This window comes from Mesoplodon bidens (genome assembly GCF_964165515.1).
Source record: "Mesoplodon bidens genome assembly, contig: HAP1_SCAFFOLD_159, whole genome shotgun sequence".
In the NCBI taxonomy this organism is placed as follows: Eukaryota; Metazoa; Chordata; class Mammalia; order Artiodactyla; family Ziphiidae; genus Mesoplodon; species Mesoplodon bidens.
This window is the reverse complement of record NW_027672558.1, coordinates 151,927-172,794: the sequence shown is the minus strand read 5'-3', so window position 1 is coordinate 172,794 and position 20,868 is coordinate 151,927.

The window sequence follows — 20,868 nt, the reverse complement described above, 5'->3', positions numbered from 1 at the left end:
CTTTAATTCATTTTGAGCTTATTTTTGTGTATGGTGTTAGGGAGTGATCTAATCTCATACTTTTACATGTCCCTATCCAGTTTTCCCAGCACCACTTATTGAAGAGACTGTCCTTTCTCCACTGTACATTCCTGCCTCCTTTATCAAAGATAAGGTGACCATATGTCTGTGGGTTTAACTCTGGGCTTTCTATCCTGTTCCATTGATCTATCTTTCTGTTTTTGTGCCAGTACCATACTGTCTTGATTACTGTAGCTTTGTAGTATAGTCTGAAGTCAGGGAGCCTGATTCCTCCAGCTCCATTTTTCGTTCTCAAGATTGCTTTGGCTATTCGGGGTCTTTTGTGTTTCCATACAAATTGTGAAATTTTTTGTTCTAATTCTGTGAAAAATGCCAGTGGTAGTTTGATAGGGATTGCATTGAATCTGTAGATTGCTTTGGGTAGTAGAGTCATTTTCACAATGTTGATTCTTCCAATCCAAGAACATGGTACATCTCTCCATCTATTTGTATCATCTTTAATTTCTTTCATCAGTGTCTTATAATTTTCTGCATACAGGTCTTTTGTCTCCTTAGGTAGGTTTATTCCTAGATATTTTATTCTTTTTATTGCAATGGTAAATGGGAGTGTTTCCTTGATTTCACTTTCAGATTTTTCATCATTAGTATATAGGAATGCCAGAGATTTCTGTGCATTAATTTTGTATCCTGCAACTTCACCAAATTCATTGATTAACTCTAGTAGTTTTCTGGTAGCATCTTTAGGATTCTCTATGTATAGTATCATGTCATCTGCAAACAGTGACAGCTTTACTTCTTCTTTTCCGATTTGGATTCCTTTTATTTCCTTTTCTTCTCTGATTGCTGTGGCTAAAACTTCCAAAACTATGTTGAAAAAGAGTGGTGACAGTGGGCAACCTTGTCTTGTTCCTGATCTTAGTGGAAATGGTTTCAGTTTTTCACCATTGAGGACAATGCTGGCTGTGGGTTTGTCATGTATGGCCTTTATTATGTTGAGGAAAGTTCCCTCTATGCCTACTTTCTGCAGGGTTTTTATCATAAATGGGTGTTGAATTTTGTCGAAAGCTTTCTCTGCATCTATTGAGATGATCATATGGTTTCTCTCCTTCAATTTGTTAATATGGTGTATCACGTTGATTGATTTGCATATATTGAAGAATCCTTGCATTCCTGGAATAAAACCCACTTGATCATGGTGTATGATCCTTTTAATGTGCTGTTGGATTCTGTTTGCTAGTATTTTGTTGAGGATTTTTGCATCTATGTTCATCAGTGATATTGGCCTGTAGTATTTTTTCTTTGTGACATCCTTGTCGGGTTTTGGTATCAAGGTGATGGTGGCCTCGTAGAATGAGTTTGGGAGTGTTCCTCCCTCTGCTATATTTTGGAAGAGTTTGAGAAGGATAGGTGTTAGCTCTTCTCTAAATGCTTGATAGAATTCGCCTGTGAAGCCATCTGGTCCTGGGCTTTTGTTTGTTGGAAGATTTTTTATCACAGTTTCAATTTCAGTGCTTGTGATTGGTCTGTTCATATTTTCTATGTCTTCCTGATTCAGTCTTGGCAGGTTGTGCATTTCTAAGAATTTGTCCATTTCTTCCAGGTTGTCCATTTTATTGGCATGGAGTTGCTTGTAGTAATCTCTCATGATCTTTTGTATTTCTGCAGTGTCAGTTGTTACTTCTCCTTTTTCATTTCTAATTCTATTGATTTGAGTCTTCTCCCTTTTTTTCTTGATGAGTCTGGCTAATGGTTTATCAATTTTGTTTATCTTCTCAAAGAACCAGCTTTTAGTTTTATTGATCTTTGCTATCGTTTCTTTCATTTCTTTTTCATTTATTTCTGATCTGATTTTTATGATTTCTTTCCTTCTGCTAACTTTGGGATGTTTTTGTTCTTCTTTCTCTAATTGCTTTAGGTGCAAGGTTAGGTTGTTTATTCGAGATGTTTCCTGTTTCTTAAGGTGGGATTGTATTGCTATAAACTTCCCTCTTAGAACTGCTTTTGCTGCATCCCATAGGTTTTGGGTCGTCGTGTCTCCATTGTCATTTGTTTCTAGGTATTTTTTAATTTCCTCTTTGATTTCTTCAGTGATCACTTCGTTATAAAGTAGTGTATTGTTTAGCCTCCATGTGTTTGTATTTTTTACAGCTCTTTTCCTGTAATTGATATCTAGTCTCATAACATTGTGGTCGGAAAAGATACTTGATACAATTTCAATTTTCTTAAATTTACCAAGGCTTGATTTGTGACCCAAGATATGATCTATCCTGGAGAATGTTCCATGAGCACTTGAGAAAAATGTGTATTCTGTTGTTTTTGGATGGAATGTCCTATAAATATCAATTAAGTCCATCTTGTTTAATGTATCATTTAAAGCTTGTGTTTCCTTATTTATTTCCATGTTGGATGATCTGTCCATTGGTGAAAGTGGGGTGTTAAAGTCTCCTACTATGAGTGTGTTACTGTCAATTTCTCCTTTTATGGCTGTTAATATTTGCCTTATGTATTGAGGTGCTCCTATGTTGGCTGCATAAATATTTACAATTGTTATATCTTCTTCTTGGATCGATCCCTTGATCATTATGTAGTGTCCTTCTTTGTCTCTTCTAGTAGTCTTTATTTTAAAGTCTATTTTGTCTGATATGAGATTTGCTGCTCCAGCTTTCTTTTGGTTTCCATTTGCATGGAATATCTTTTTCCATCCCCTTACTTTCAGTCTGTATGTGTCTCTAGGTCTGAAGTGGGTCTCTTGTAGACAGCATATATATGGGTCTTGTTTTTGTATCCATTCAGCCAATCTGTATCTTTTGGTGGGAGCATTTAGTCCATTTACATTTAAGGTAATTATTGATATCTATGTTCCTATTCCCATTTTCTTAATTGTTTTGGGTTCGTTATTGTAGGTCTTTTCCTTCTGTTGTGTTTCTTGCCTAGAGAAGTTCCTTTAGCATTTGTTGTAAAGCTGGTTTGGTGGTGCTGAACTCTCTCAGCTTTTGCTTGTCTGTAAACGTTTTAATTTCTCCATCAAATCTGAATGAGATCCTTGCTGGGTAGAGTAATCTTGGTTGCAGGTTTTTCTCCTTCATCACTTTAATTATGTCCTGCCACTCCCTTCTGGCTTGTAGAGTTTCTGCTGAGAGATCAGCTGTTATCCTCATGTGGATTCCCTTGTGTGTTATTTGTTGTTTTTGCCTTGTTGCTTTTAATATGATTTCTTTGTGTTTAATTTTTGACAGTTTGATTAATATGTGTCTTGGTGTATTTCTCCTTGGATTTATTCTGTATGGGACTCTTTGTGCCTCCTGGACTTGATTAACTATTTCCTTTCCCATATTAGGGAAGTTTTCAACTATAATCTCTTCAAATATTTTCTCGGGTCCTTTCTCTCTCTCTTCTCCATCTGGGACCCCTATAATGCGAATGTTGTTGCGTTTAATGTTGTCTCAGAAGTCTCTTAGAGTGTCTTCATTTATTTTCATTCTTTTTCTTTATTCTGTTCCATGGCAGTGATTTCCACCTTTCTGTCTTCCAGGTCACTTATCCGTTCTTCTGCCACAGTTATTCTGCTACTGATTCCTTTTAGTGTATTTTTCATTTAAGTTATTGTATTGTTCATCTCTGTTTGTTTGTTCTTTAATTCTTTGAGGTGTTTTTTCCTTAATTCTTCTAGGTCTTTTTTAAGCATTTCTTGTATCTTCTCGATCTTTGCCCCCATTCTTTTTCCAAGGTCTTGGATCATTTTCACTATCATTATTCCAAATTCTTTTACTGGAAAGTTGCCTATCCCCACCTCATTTCATTGTTTTCTGGGGATTTATCTTGTTGCTTGATCTGGTATAAAGTCCTCTGCTTTTTCATTTTCTCTATCTTTCTGTGAATGTGGTTTTCCTTGTGGAATTGTAGTTCTTCTTGCTTCTGCTGTCTGCTCTCCAGTGATTGAGTCTATCTTAGAGGCTTGTGCAAGCTTCCTTATGGTAGGGACTGGTAGTGGGTAGAGCTGGCTGTTGCTCTGGTGGGCAGAACTTTAATCTGCTTGTCTTTGGATTAAATAAAAGTTTAATAAAAAGTTTAATCCGGGCTTCCCTGGTGGCGCAGTGGTTGAGAGTCCGCCTGCTGATGCAGGGGACGTGGGTTTGTACCCCGGTCTGGGAAGATCCCACATGCCGCGGAGCAGCTGGGCCCGTGAGCCATGGCCGCTGAGCCTGCGCGTCTGGAGCCTGTGCTCTGCGATGGGAGAGGCCACAACAGTGAGAGGCCTGCGTACCGCAAAAAAAAAAAAAAAAAAAGTTTAATCCACTTGTCTGCTGATGCATGGGGCTGGGTTCCCTCCCTGTTGGTTGTTTAGCCTGAGGCCACCCAGCACTGGAGCCTACCTTGCTCTTGGTGGGGCTAATGATGGACGCTGGGAAGGCTCACGCCAAGGAGTATTTCCCAGAACTTCTGCTGCCAGTGTCATTGTCCCCATGGTGAGCCACAGCCACTCCCGGCCTCTGCAGGAGACCCTCTAAAACTAGCAGGTAGGTATGGTCATTCACCTACAGGGTGACTGCTCCTTCCCCTGGGTCCTGGTGTGCACACTGCTTTGTGTGTGCCCTCCAAGAGTGGAGTCTGTGTTGAGACTCTGAGTCTCTGAGTGCATTTGAGACTCTGAGACCCAGAGTGGAGTCGCACAGACTCTGGGTCCTGTGAAGATTTGATGCTTTGTGGTTCTAGAGCTCCTACAGGAGACGGTCCACAGCAGGTGAAGCTAATGTTGTCAGTAGAGGTGGTGAAGCCAAAGATCTGCAGCTCCAACTAGAGGTGCCGATGTACATACAGGACAAAATCATTTCATGTGAATGTAGTTCAGGCACGTTTAAGATGAATGCAGTCATGTTAATGCCTAACATCTTCTATCTTGTGCCTCTCCTCAGGGACCCACTCCTGAGTTCCTGAGGCTCCTGTAAGTCATGTACAGGGGAGTGGGGAGTGGGCTATGTCCAGTCTGAGTCCTGAGTTACCCTGTGTGTATCTTAGGATACTTTGTATTTCTGTGGTGTCTGTTGTAAAATCATCTCTTTCATTTCTGATTTATTTGGGCCGTCTCTTTTTAACAAAACATACTACTGTTGTCTTTTATTCTTTACAGAAGTTTAATAAGTGTTTGATCTACTACCCTTACTCTACGTATACTTTTTGCAGTGAGGATTTTACTTTTGTTTGTTTTCTTGTTACTATCAATAATTAGTGAGACTTCTTTTAAGCTACCTTCAAAATTGCTTATAAAGCTGCTTTATTAGTGATGACAGAGCTTTAATGGAAGTCGTATTCTGGTTGTAAATTAGAATGCAATGTGCCAGCAAAAAGCCCCTTAAGTTTATGTCCCATTACTTCTTGTTCTTTTTTTTAATTTAATTTTTATTTTTTATCAGAGCAAATTTGATTAAAATGTTTTGTTTTTTCTAGGTGTGCAAGATGTGGTTCTTTTACACATATACATGTATCTATACTTCTTCAGATCGTTTTCTCATGTAGGTTATGACACAGTGTTGAGTAGTCTTCTCTTGGTGTTCCGTAGGTCTTTGGTGATTATATATTTCACATGTGTTTCTATATCTATGTTAACCCCAATATCCTAATGTATCCAATCCTCACACCTTTCCATTTGGTGAACCATAACTTTGTTTAATGAATCTGTGATTGCCTTTCTCTGTGGAAATATCTTCATTGGTATCAATTTTTAGCTAACACCTATAAGTTATATTATAGGTTATGTGTCTTTTGCTGTCTTAGTACAATTTGCCCGATTACCTCTAAAATCATCTACGGTGCTGCAAATGGCATTTTTCAGTTTTTTCCCTAGCTAATATTTCATCTGTACGTGTACCAGTTCTTCTTTGTCCACTCACCTTTTGATGGATTTTTGGTTGCCTCCATGTCTTGGTTATTGTAATACTGCTGCAATGCACATTTGCCTGTCTTTGTCTTTCCAATTCTGTCTTCTTATGTTATAGGCCCAGGAGTAGGCCTCCTGTATCATATGGTGTCTCAGGGTTTACCTTTTAAATGCACCACGATACTGTTCTCATTAGTGGCTCTGTCCAGGTTACATCCCACTTAAAGTTGAGGGTATGCATTTTTCCACAAAACCTTCAGCATTTATTGTTTGTAGTTTTCTTGCTGATGGATATTCTGACTGGTGTGAGCTGGTCACTCTTTGTGGTTGAATTTGCATGTGATTCATAATCCATTGAAATTGAGTTTTAAGGCATGTCCTTTTTATTTTTCAAACTGTGATTACAACTTAGTTCTTCCAAGTGTTTTCTTAAAGTATGTGTCACATTTTGAAATTTATTGGCCATTACTTCCCTCAAGACATTTTGTGGGCATGTTTCATTTACAGCCCTGCAGTACTTGTTCACATGAAGTGACCATTAGCACAGGCTTTAAAGCTACTTTTGCAGGTAATGGCCAGAGTGCAGCAGGCTTTCTTTGTTCCCCATGCTGGTAGTAGGGAAACAGACCTTCCAGCCAGTGGTTTCCTTGGTTATAAATTAGAGTGGACTGTGCCCGGATAAGACCCCAAAAGCTGATGTCTCCTTACTTTTGTTTGTTTTTCAAATTTAATTTATATTTTTATTGGAGTAATATTCCATTGTGTATATGGACCATTTCTTTGTGCATTCCTCCGTTAATAGACATTTTGGTTGCTTCCAAGTGTTGGCTATATTAAATATTGCTGGAGTGCAAGATTGCCAGCCTGTGAATTTTTGATTCCCATTTTCTCAGGTGATAGGCCCAGCAGTGTGTGTGAGTGATTGACTAGTAGCTCAATGTTTACATTTTCAAAGCACCTCCATTGTGTTTTCATTAGTGGCTCTTAACACGTCCCCCTTAGAAATGAGGGTACGAATTTCTCCACAATCCCTTCAGCATTTATTGTTTGCAGCATTTTTGCTAATGGCCATTCTGACTGCTGTGACCTGATAGGTTTTTGTAATCTGGGCTTGCATGTCTTTAAAAATTCCTAAAATTCATCATTTTTCCACATCTTTTTTTTTCTGTTAAAAAAATTGTGAGTACAATATATCTCTTGAAATTGTCTTCTTGGAAGGTTGCCCTCTATTAAATTTTTGGTCGATATTCAACACCAGGATTTTTTTGGAGGGCAGGTGTCATTACAGAACTGCAAGTTCGGTGAATATTTAGTGACCATTAGCACTGGGTTTAAAGCTGCTGTTGTGGGAAATGGCCACAAGGAGGCAGCATTTCTCCATTCCCAAATCTGGGTACTAGGGCAGCAGAGCCTTTCTGGTAGTCATGTTCCTACCTTGTAAGTGAGAATGGAATGTGCCAGTAGAAACGCACATAAGTTTGTGTCTCATTATTTCTTCTTGGTTTTTAAAATTAATTTAATTGGGGTAATGATTAGATATTGTTTGTCCAGGTGTACACAGTCTGGTTCATTTGTACAATATATATGGCTACTCATGTTCAGATCCTCTTCCCATGTAAAATACTACAGAGTGCTCCGTAGACCTCCCTTGCTATATGGTCGTTCTATTGATATATGTATATAATATGTATTTGTATACCTATGGTAATTCTAATCTTAATTTATCCATTCCACCCACCTTTCCTTTTAGATAAGCATAATAAATTTCTAAGTCTGTGAGTGTCTTTCTCTGTGGAAATATGTTCATTTGTGTTAGTTATCAGATAACGCCTATAAGTGATATCATGGGATATAGGTCTTTTGCTTTCTGACTTACCTCATGTTCTGTGATTATATCCAAGCTCATCTATGGTGCCTCAAATAGCAGTGTTTCATTGTTTTCCATGATTAATATTCTATTGTGTATGTGGAAGACATCTTCTTTATCCACACATCTGTTGATGGAAATTTTGGTTGCTTCACTATCTTGGCTACTGTGAATAAGGCTGCAGTGCAGCTTTTGCAGCACAGGTCTTCGTGATTCTGGTCTTCTAAGTGAGAGGCCCATGGTGTGACTGCTGGATCGAATGGGACCACAATTTTTACTTTTAATCACAGATCCTTTATGTTTTAATTAATGGCTGTTACGACTTTCATCTTACCAGCAGCTAGAGGGCACAGAGTCCTCTAAAACCCATTCAGAATTTATTGTTTTTAGAATTTTTGCTGATGGTCAGTCAACTGGTGTGAGTTGAAACAATTTGGTGGATTATATTTCCATGAGTCTAATAATTCCTGAGGTTGAGCTTTAACCCATTTTCCTTCTTTTCCAAAAAAGAGAGTGAGTCAAACTGACCTCTTCATAGTATCTTCTTGAAATTTTGCCAGTTTTGAATTTTATTGTCCATTCCCTACCTCAGCACAATTGTTTAGGGCAGGTGTCCTTTACAGCCCTGAGTCCTTGTGAATGTTAAGAGACCATTAGCTGTGGGTTTAATGCCGCTCTTGCGGGAAACGGCCACAAGGTGGCAGCATTTCTACATTTCCAACTCTGCGTTTTTGGGCAGCAGAGCCTTGCTGGAAATCATGTTAGTAGGCTCCAAATTAGAGTGGAATGTGCCAGGGCAAACCCCCAAGAGCTTATATCTCCTTACTTCTTGTTTGTTTTTTAAATTTAATGTTTATTAATTATCAGAGCAATTTGATAAAAATATTTTGTTTCTCCTATGTGTGCAGAATCTGGTTCATTATATCAATGTATCTGTCTATTTATCTTTGTATTTTTTACCGTGTAGGTTATTACAGTGTGTTGAGTAGACCTATCTTGGTATTCCATAGGTATTTTGTGATTATATATTTCATATGTGTTAGTACATGTCCGTTAACCCCCAGATCGTAATTAATTTATGCCTTATACCTTTCCAATTCTTTAAATGTAATTTTATTTTCTTAGTCCATGCTTTTCCTTCTCTTGGAAATAAGTTCATGGGTATCAATTTTTAGGTACCACCTAGAAGTGATGTCATAGGATATCTGTGTTTCAGTTTCTTTCTTATTTCAAGTTGGGTGATTATCTCTAGGTCTTTATATGGTGGTGCATATGGCAGTGTTTCATTGTTTTTCCTGGCTAATACTCCATTGTGTACATGGACCAGTTCTTTGTGCATTTTTCTGTTCATGGACATTTTGGTTTCTTCCAATTCTGGGCTATGTTAAATGTTCGTGCAGTGCAGGTTTGCCAACCTGTGTCTTTTTCATTCTTGTCTGCTCAAGTGATAGGTACATCAAAGGACCTGCCAGATCACATGGTAGCTCAATTTTTACCTTTAAACGCACCTGCATTATGTTCTCACTACTGACTCTTACCAGTTTACATCCCCCGAGCAGGTAGAGTGTACACAGTTCTCTCAAACCACATCAGCATTTATTCTTTGTAGACTTTTTGCTGATGGTCAGTTAACTGCTTTGATTTGAAACCTTTTTGTAGATTACAGTTGCATAAGTCTAATAATTACTGAGGTTGAGCTTCTACCCATTTTCCTTTTGTTAAGAAGAGAGTAAGTGAAACTTACATCTTCATACTATCTTCTTGAAAATTTTGCCTTTTTTGAATTTTTTTGGCCATTCCTCACCTCAGCACATTTTTTGAGGGCAGGTGTCCTTTACAGCCCTGAGTCCTTGTGAATGTTAAGTGACCATTAGCTGTGGTTTTAAAGCTACTCTTGTGGGAAACAGCCACAAGGCAGCAGTATTTCTCCATTTCCAACTCCGGGTTTTTGGGCATTGGAGTCTTTCTGGAATTCGTGTTAGTAGGTTGCAAATTAGAGTGGAATGTGCCGGGGCACACCCCGAAGAGCTTATATCTCCTTACCTCTTGTTTGTTTTTTAAATTTAATTTTTATTTACTATCAGAGCAAATTTGATAAAAATGTGTTTGTTCTGGGTGTACAGAATGTGGTTTATTATATCTATGTATCTCTCTATTCATCTTTGGTTCCTTTCCTGTGTAGGTTATTACAGAGTGATGAGCTCATTTTTTAACTTTAAATGCACCACCATTCTCTTCTCACTTCTGGCTGTTATCAGTTTACGTCCTAGCAGCAGCTAGAGGGTACAGAGTTCTCTAAAACTCTTTCAGCATTTATGTTTTGTAGACTATTTTGCTGATGATCTTTCTGACGGTGGTAAGGTGTACGTTTTTGTAGATTGGATTTGCATGGCTGTATTAGTTCCTGATATTGAGCATTATTCCGTGCATTTTTTTAAACAAAAAGAAAAAGGAAGAAAAGATATAATGTGCACAAGATATGCCTCCTGACATTGTCTTTTTGAAATGTTGACGTCTTTTGAATTTTCTGGTCGATTTACAACCCCAGGAATTTTTTGAGGCTCGCTGTCATTTATAGTTCTGCCCATATTTTGAATATTAAGTGACCATTAGCTCTTGGTTTAAAGCTGCTGTTGTGTGAAACAGCTAAAGGCAGAAGCATTTCTCCTTTACCAAATCTGGTTACCAGGCAACAGAGCCTTAATGGAAGTCCTGTTCTAGGTGGAAAATTAGAATGGAATGTGCCAGGAAAAATTCCTTTAAGTTTATGTCTCATTATTTCTTGTTCATATTTTTAATTTTATTTTTATTTTTTATTGCAGCAAATTTGATTACGGTTTGTTTGTTGTAGGTGTGCAAGATGTGGTTCTTTCACACATATACATATATCTATTCTTCTTCAGATCCTTTTCCCATGTAGGTTATGACACAATCTCGAGTAGTTATTCTCTTGGTATTCCATAGGTTTTGGTGATTATATATTTCACATGTGTTTGTATATCTCAGTTAACCCCAACATTGTAATGTATCCAATCCCCACACTTTTCGATTTGGGGAACCATAAGTTTGTTTAATGAATCTGTGATTGCCTTTCTCTGTGGAAATATCTTCATTGTTATCAATTTTTAGGTAACACCTATAAGTGATATCATACAGTAGGTGTGTTTCACTTTCTCACTTACTACAAGTTGCATGATTACCTGTAGACTCATCTCTGGGGATGCAAATGTCATTGTTTTATTTTTTCCCGAGCTAGTATTCCATCTCTACATATAGCAGTTCTTCTTTGACCACCCATCTGTTGATGGACTTTTGGTTGCTTCCATGTCTTGGCTATTGTAATACTGTTGCAGTGCAGATTTGCCTGCCTGTGTCTTTCCAATTCTGTCTTCCTAGGTTACAGGCCCAGCAGTGGGCCTGCTGGATCGTATAGTAGCTCAATGTTTACCTTTTAAAGGCACCTCCATTCTTTTCTCATTAGTGGCTCTTACCAGGTTATGTCCCACTTCAAATTAAGGGTATGCATTTCTCCACAACTGCTTCAGCATTGGTCGTTTGTAGTTTCTTTCCTGATGGTTATTCTCAATGGTGTGAGCTGATACCTCTGTGTGGTTGGATTTACATGTGTCTCATACTCCCTTGAAATTCAGCTTTCAGGCATGTCCTTTTATTTTTCAAACTGTTATTACAGCTTACTTCTTCAAATGGTTTTCTTGAAATATGTTCCACATTTTGAAATATTTTGGCCTTTACCTCTCTCAAGACATGATGAGGGCAGGTTTCCTTTACAGCCCTGCAGTACTTATTCAGATGAAGTGACAATTAGCATAGGTTTTAAAGCTGCTTATGCAGGTAACGGCCAGAGGGTGGCAGCATTTCATAATTCTATGAAATGTAATTGAACACACAATATATATTTTTTCTTTTAAATTTCCATTGTTACTTTTTTTAAAGTACAATTATAATTCAAGTTCTTTGAAACTGGTAAAGTTTTAAAAGATTAAAGGAAAAGATAATATTTTACCACTTGCCATCCTTTCCCATTTACTGAAATGACCAGCATAATGTGTAGATTTCTCATTTTATCCAGGTGTTCTATACACCTGGAACATCATGTTTCTCACTGAAGAAAAACAGATTTAGCTCTCACACTGTTTATAGGCTACATAACAGTCCATAGAACTGAAGTACCAAGTATATCAGACTTAGCATTTTAAGGAAAACTCAGGTTACTTTCTGTTTTATTTTGTTGTTCTGCTAATTTGCTTTAACGCCAGAAAAATATAGTTTAAAATACAAAAAAACAAAATTAAGCTAGGGGTAAGGTTTAGGGAACGTGTTAGGTTTAGGGTACAGGATAGGATTAGGGTACAGGTTAAGGTTAGGGTAAAGGTTAGGGATAGAGTATGAGTTAGGGATAGGGTATGGCTTAGGGTATGAATATGTGTTAGGGTACAGTTTAGGGGATGGGTTAGGGTTACAGTATGGGATATGTTTAGGGTACAGCTACGGTTTAGTGTTAGGGTACAGGATAGGGTGAGGGTTAGTATCAGTGTACAGGTTAGGTTTAGGGTTTCGTTATGGTTAGGGTTAGTGTACGGTTTAGGGAACAGTTTAGAGTATGGCTACGGGTTAGGGTTAGGGTACGGGTTAGGGTACAGGATAGGGTTAGTGTACATTTTAGGGTATGGCTACGGGTTGGGGTACGTGTTAGGGTATGCGTTAGTGTTAGTGTACACGTTAGGATTAGTGTACGGGTAAGGGTAAGGTTTAGGCTTAGGGTTAGCATTAGGGCACGGATACAGTATAGGGTACATGTTAGGGTACGGAAAACGGTTAGGGTTACAGTACGTGTTATGGTACGTTTTAGTGTTAGTGTATGAGTAAGGAATAGGGTACAGGTTAGGGTAAGGTTAAGGTAAGGGTGAGAGTTAGGGAACAGTTACAGTTTAGGGTCCTGGTTAGGGAACGTGTTAGGTTATGGGTTAGTGTTAGTGTACAGGTTAGGATTAGGGTACAGGTTAGGGTAAGGTTTGGGTTAGGTAATGGGTACAGTTTAGGGTACAACAACATTTTAGGATTAGGGTACGTGTTAGGGTATGGGTTAGTGTATGGGTTAGGATTAGGGTATGATTTAGGGTAAGGGTTGGGTTTAGAATTAGGTTTAGAGTTAGGTTTAGAGAACAGGTACGGTTTAGGGTACAGGTTAGGGTACAACAACATGTTATGGTTAGGGTACGTGTTTGGGTACAGGTTAGTGTTAGTGTACGGGTTAGGATTAGGGTAAGGGTTAGGGTAAGAGATAGGGTTAGGGTTGGTGTTAGTGCTAGGGTTAGGTTTAGGGAATGGGTACGGTTTAGGGTACAGGTTAGGGTTAGGGTATGTTTTAGGTTATAGATTAGTGTTAGTGTAAGGTTTAGGATTAGGGTACGGGTTAAGGTAATGTTTAGGTTTAGGGTTAGGGGTAGGGAATGGGTATGGTTTAGGGTACAGTTTAGGGTACAACAACGGGTTAGGGTTAGGCTTCGTGTTAGGGTACGGGTTAGGGTAAGGGTTATGGTTAGGGTTAGGGTTAGGGAATGGGTATGATTTAGGTTAGAGTTTAGGGTATGACAATGGGTTAGGGTTAGAGTACGTGTTAGGGTATGGGTGAGTGTTAGTGTACAGGTTAGGATTAGGGTACGGGTTTGGGTTAGCGAATGGGTAAGGTTTAGGGTACAGGTTAGGATACGAAAACGTGTTAGAGTTAGGGTACAGGGTAGTGTAAGTGTACGTGTTAGGATTAGGGTTTGGCTTAGGGTTAGAGGTAGGATTAGTGAATGGGTAAGGTTTAGGGTACATTTTAGGGTACAAAAATATTTTAGGGTTTGGGTACGTGTTAGGGTACCCCATAGTGTTAGTGTACGGGTTAGGGTTAGCAAACGGGTAAGGTTTAGGGTACAGGTGAGGGTACGAAAACGTGTTAGTGTTAGGGTACATGTTAGGGTACAGGTTAGGGTAAGGGTTAGTTGTAGGGTTAGGGTTAGGGAATGGGTAAGGTTTAGGGTACATGTTAGGTTACGAAAACGGGTTAGGGTACGTGTTAGGGTATGGGTTTCCGTTAGTGTACGGGTTAGGATTAGGGTATGGGTAAGGGTGAGCAAACGGGTAAGGTTTAGGGTACAGGTGAGGGTACGAAAACGTGTTAGTGTTAGGGTACATGTTAGGGTATGTGTTAGTGTAAGTGTATGGGTTAGGATTAGGGTACAGCTTAGGGTAAGGCTTAGGGTTAGCGAACGGGTAAGGTTTAGGGTACATTATAGGGAACGAAAACGGTTTTAGGGTTTGGGTATGTGTTAGGGTACCCCTTATTGTTAGCGTACGGGTTAGGATGAGGATATGGGTTCGGGTATGGTTTAGCGTTAGGGTTAGCAAACGGGTAACTTTTAGGGTACAGGTTAGGGTACGAAAATGTGTTAGGGTTAGGGTACGTGTTAGGGTACGGTTTAGTGTTAGTGTATGTGTTAGGATTAGGGTACAGTTTAGGGTAAGAGTTAGGGTTAAGGTTAGCCAATGGTTAAAGTTTAGGGTTAGGGTGAGTGAATGGCTAAGGTTTAGGGTACAGGTGAGGTTACAAAAACGTGTTAGGGTTAGGGTATGTGTTAGGGTATGGGTTAGTCATAGTGTACGAGTTAGTATTAGGGTACGGGTTAGGGTAATGGTTAGGGTTAGGTTTAGGGTTAGTGAAAGGGTAAGATTTAGGGTGCATGTTAGGGTACCCCTTAGTGTTAGAGTATGAGTTAGGATTAGGGTACAGGTTTGGGTAAGGTTTAGGGTTACGGTTAGGGTTAGCCAATGGGTAAAGTTGAGCGTACAGGTGAGGGTACAAAAACATGTTAGTGTTAAGGTTCGGGTTAGTGTTACTGTACAGGTTAGGGTTAGGGTACGGGTTAGGGTAAGGGTTAGGGTTAGCGAATGGGTAAGGTTTAGGGTACATGTTAGCGTACAAAAACGGGTGAGTGTTTGGGTACGTTTTAGGGTACCCCTTAGTGTTAGTGTACAGCTTAGGATTAGGGTATGGGTTCAGTTAAGGTTTAGGGTTTCGGTAAGGTTTACGGTTAGTGTTAGCTAACAGGTAAGGTTTAGGATACAGGTGAGGATACGAAAACGTGTTAGGGTATGGGTTAGTATTAGGGTACGGGTTAGGGTAACGGTTAGGGTTAGGGTTAGTGAAAGGGTAATGCTTAGGGTACATGTTAGGGTACGAAAATGGGTTAGGGTTAGCGTGCGTGTTAGGGTAAGGGTTAGGGTTAGCGAACATGTAAGGTTTAGGGTACAGGTTAGGGTACGAAAACGTGTTAGGGTTAGGGTGAGGGTTAGGATTAGCAAACGGGTAAGTTTTACGGTACAGGTGAGGGTACAAAAACATGTTAGGGTTAAGGTATGTGTTAGGGTATGGGTTAGTGTTAGTGTAGGGGTTAGGATTAGGGTGCGAGTTAGGGTAAGGGTTAGGGTTAGTGAACGGTTAAGGTTTAGCTTACAGTTTAGGGTATGAAAACATGTTAGGGTACACATTAGTGTTAGTGTACAGGCTATGATTAGAGTACAGGTTAGGGTAATGTTAGGGTTTGGGTTAGTGTTAGGGTAAGGGTGAGCAAACGAGTAAGGTTTAGGGTACGTGTTAAGGTATGTGTTAGTGTACATGTTAGGATTAGGGTAAGGGTTATGGTAAAGGTTAGGGTTAGCGTTAGGGAACGGGTAAGGTTTAGGGTACAGGTTTGGCTATGAAAACGGGTTAGGGTATGTGATAGGGTATCCCTTATTGTTAGTGTACAGCTTAGGATTAGGGTACAGGTTAGGGTAAGGTTTAGGGTTAGGGTTAGCGAAAAGGTAAGTTTAAGGGTAAACTTTAGGGTAAGAAAAGGGGTTAGGTTTAGGGTACGTGTTAGGGTACCCCTTAGTGTTAGTGTACGGGATAGGATTAGGGTACAGGTTAGGGTAAGGCTTAGGGTTAGGGTTAGCGAACAGGTAAGTTTTAGGGTTAGGGTACATGTTAGGGTACCCATTAGTGTTAGTGTACGGGTTAGGATTAGGGTACGGGTTAGGGTAAGTGTTAGGGTTAGGGTTAGCGAACGGGTAAGGTTTAGGGTACAGGTGAGGGTATGGAAACGTGTTAGGGTCAGAGTACGTGTTAGGGTATGGTTTAGTGTTAGTGTATATGTTACAATTAGGGTATGGTTTAGGGTAAGGGTTCGGGTTATGATTAGGGTTAGGTTTAGTGTTAGGGAATGGGTACGGTTAGGGTTAGTGAACAGGTAAGGTTGAGGGTACAGGTGAGGGTACAGAAAAGTGTTAGGGTCAGGGTACATGTTAGGGTACAGTTTAGTGTTAGTGTACATGTTACAATTAGGGTATGGTTTAGGGTAAGGGTTCGGCTTATGATTAAGATTAGGTTTAGTGTTAGGGAATGGGTACGGTTTAGGGTACAGGCTAGGTTATGACAATGTGTTAAGGTTATGGTACGTGTTAGGGTATGGGTTAGTGTTAGCATACGGGTTACATTACCATTTGATGCAGGAAGCCCACCGCTAGGCCCCTCTCCTCAGAAGACCAGAATCGGGAAGACACAGGCTGCCAAATCTGCACTGCCACCTTATTCACAATAGCCAAGATGGTGAAGCAACCAAAATGTCAATCAACAGGTGAATGGATAAAGATTTGGTCCATGTACAGAGTGGAATGTTCGCCATGGAAAACAATGAATCACTGCTCTTTGAGGCACCATAGATGAGCCTAGAGATAATTACAGAACATGAGGTAAGTCGGAAAGCAAAAGACATATCCTATGATATCACTTATAGGCGTTATCTAACAACTGACAAAATGAACATATTTCCACAGAGAAAGACACCCACAGATGTAGAAAAAAACTATGCTTATCTAAAAGGAAATCGGGGGGAATAGATAAATTAAGGTCAGTGTTACTATACGTATACCAATACAAATTATATACATATGCCAAGAAGAATGACCATGTAGCAAGGGAGGTCTATGGAACACTCTGTAATATTTTACATACGAAGAGGATTTGTTCATGAATAGACATATAATGTACCAATTATGCAGGTTGTGTACAGCTAGGACAAACAGTATTCTAATCATTACCCCAATTACAAAAATTAAAACAACCAACAAGAAGTAATGAGACATAAACTTATGGGTGTTTCTCCCAGCACATTCCATCCTAATTTACAGCCAAGGAACACGACTTCGAGAAAGGCTCTGCTTCACTAGTACCCTGATAAGGAAATGGATAAATGTTGATTCCCTGTGGCCATATCACACAACAGCAGCATTAAACCCACTGCTAATGGTCACTAAGTATTCACCAAACTTGCAGTTCTGTAATTACACCTGTCCACAAAAAAAACTCCTAGGGTTGAAAATCGAATAAGAAATTCAAAATAGGAAAACCTTGCAAGAGGACAATTTCAAGAGGTACATTGTACTCACACTTTTTTCTCATTTTTTTGTAACAGAAACAAAAAAGGCTTGGAAAAATGATGAATTTTAGGAATTTATAAAGACATGCAAACCCAAATTACAAAAAACTATCAGCTCACAGTAGTCAGAATGGCCATTAGCAAAAAGGCTGCAAGCAATAAATGCTGAAGCGATTGTGGAGAAGTGCATACGGTCCGTTCTAAGGGGGATGTGGTAAGAGCCACTAATGAAAACAAATTGGAGGTGCTTTGAAAAGGGAAACATTGAGCTACCAGTCAATCAATCATACCCACTGCTGGGCCTATCACCTGAGAAAATGAGAATCTAAAACTCACAGACCGGCAATCCTGTACTCCAGCAATACGTACCATAGCCAACGCTTGGAAGCAAAGAAAATGTCCATCAACAGAGGAATGCACCAGGAAGAAGTGGTCCATGTACACAATGGAATATTACTCCAATAAACAATATAAATTCAACTTAAAAACAAACATAAGTAAGGAGACATAAGCTTTTGGGGGTTTATCTGGGCACATTCCTCTCTAATTTATAACCGAGGAACACCACTGGCAGGAAGGTCTGTTTTCCTAGGTATCACAGTGGGGGACATAGAAATGCTGAGCCCTCTGGGCAATACCTGCAACAGCAGCTTTGAAATCTGTGCTAATGGTCACTTCATATGCACAAGTACTGCAGGGCTGTGAATGAAACCTACCTCCAAAATGTCTTGACAAAAGTTAAGGTCAAAAAATGTCAAACTGTGGCACATATTTCAAGAAAACAATTTGAAAAAGTAAACTGTAATAGCAGTTTGAAAAATTAAAGGACATGCCTGAAAGCCCAATTTCAAAGGATTATGCGACACTTGCAAGTCCAACCACAAAGAGGCATCAGCTCACACCACTCAGAATAACCATTAGCAAAGAAACTACAAACGATCAATGCTGAAGAGGTTGTGGAGAAATGCACACCCTCAATTTGAAGTGGGACGTAACTCATAAGAGCCACTAATGGGAACAGAATGGAGGTGCCTTTAAAAGGTAAACACTGAGCTACTATGCGACCCAGCAGGCCCACTCCTCGGCCTATAACCTAAGAAGACAGAATTGGAAAGACAGAGGCAGGAAATCTCCACTGCAGCAGTATTAAAATAGCCAAGACATGGAAGCAACCAAAAAATCCATCAAGAGATGAGTGGACAAAGAACAACTGGTACATGTACAGATGGAATATTAGCCAAGGAAAAAAATGAAACATTGATATTTGCAGCACCATAGATGAGTACAGAGTAATTATGCAACTGGTAGTGAGAAAGCGAAAGACATATATCCTATCATATCACTTATAGTTGTTACCTAAAAATTGATACCAATGAAGATATTTCCACAGAGAAATCCAATCACAGATTCATTAAGCAAACTTATGGTTCACCAAATGGAAAGGTGTGAGGATTGGATACATTCGGATATTGGGGTTAACAGAGATATACAAACACATGTGAAATATAAAATCACCAAAACCTATGGCATACCAAGAGAACACTATTCAATATTGTGTCATGATAACCTACATAGGAAAAGGATCCCGAGAAGAACAGATATATGTATATGTGTAAAAGAATCACATCTTGCACACATAGAACAAACAAAAGATTGTTATCAAATTTGCTCTGATACAAAATAAAAATTAAATTTAAAAAAAGAACAGCAAGTAACGAGACATAAAATTAAGGGGTTTTTTTCCCCTGGCACATTCCATTCTAATTGACAATTTACAACACAACTTCCATTATGGATTTGTTGCCCTAGTAACCGGATTTGGTAAAAAGAAGTGCAGCCGCCTTCTGGCCGTTTCACACAACATTGCTAATGTTCACTTAATATTCAAAATAATTGCAGGCCTGTAAATGACACCTGCCATCAAAAAAAATACTGGGGTCGTAAATCGACCAGAAAAATCAAAAGACGTCAACATGGCAGAAGACAATCTAAAGAGGCATAGTTTATGCATACATAGTTTTTTTATTTAAAATAAAAGGGAATTGGAAAATGCTCAACATCAGCAATTAATAAAGCCATGCAAATCCAGTATACAGAAATGTTCACCTCACAGCCGTCAGTATGACCTTCAGCAAAAAGTCTACAAAGAATAAATTCTGAAGGGGCTTTAGAGAACGGTGTACACTCTAGCTGCTGGGGGGATGTAAACTGATAACAGCCAGCAGTGAGAACAGAATGGAGGTGTGTTTAAGGGTAAAAATTCAGCAGCCATGCGATCTGGTAGGCCCACTCATGGGCCTATAACCTGAGTAGACCAGAATTTAAAAGACACAGGCTGGCAATCCTGCAGTGCAGCAACATGTACCATAGCCAAGACCTGGAAGAAACCAAAATGTCCATCGACAGAATAATGCACCAAGAAGAAGTCATCCACGTACACAGTGGAATATTAACCATGAAAAGCATGGAACAGTGTCGTTGGCACCACCATAGAAGGATATACAGATAATCAGCCAACTTGAAGGAAGAAAGAAACCGAAAGACAGACATCCTATGACATCACTTATAGGTGTTACCTAACAATTGATACCCATGAAATAATTTCCAAGAGAAGGACACGCATAGGTTCAGAAAACCAAATTATGTTTAACCAAATGGAAAGGTGTAAGGAATGTATGAATTAGGATATGGGGGTTAACAGACATATACTAATACATACGAAATATATAATCACAAAATACCTAAGGAATACGAAGACAGGTCAACTCAACACTCTATAATAACATACACGGGAAAGGATCCAAAGAGGAATAGACAGATACATTGATAGGATGAACCAGAAACTGTACACCTAGGAGAATCTACATTTTTATCAAATTTGCTCTGATAATCAATAAAAATTAAATTTAAAAAACAAACAACACTTTAGGAGATATAAGCTCTTGCGGTTTTGCGCTGGCACATTCCACTCTAATTCGCAGTTTACTAACACGATTGCCAGGAAAGCTCTGTGGCCCAAAATCCCAGAGTTGGAAATGTAGAAATGCTGCCGCCTTGTGGCCATTTCCCACAAGAGCGGCTTTAAACCCACAGCTAATGGTCACTTTTCATTCACAGGGACTCAGGGATGTAAAGGACACCTGCCCTAAACAATTGTTCGGAGGGTGGTAATGGCTAAAAAATTCAAAAGTGGCAAAATTTTCAAGAAAATAATATGAAGAGTAAATTTGGCTCACTCCCTTTTTAAAAAAAGGTAATGGATAAAAGCTCAACCTCCGTAATTATTAGACTGATGCAAATCTAATCTACAAAAAGGTTTCAACTCATACCAGTCGACTGGCCATCAGCAAAAAGTCTACAAACAATAAATACTGAAGGGGTTTTAGAGAACTGTGTACCCTCTAGCTGCTGTTGAGATGTAAAGTGGTAACAGCCAATAATGAGAACAGAAGGGAACTGAAATTAAAATAAAACTTATGTACCATTCAATCCAGCAGTCACACCACTGGGCCTCTCATCTTAGACCTGAATCGAGAAGACCTGGACTGCAAAAGCTGCACTGAAGCCTTATTCACAATAGCCAAGACAGTGAAGCAACCAAAATGTCCATCAACAGATGAATG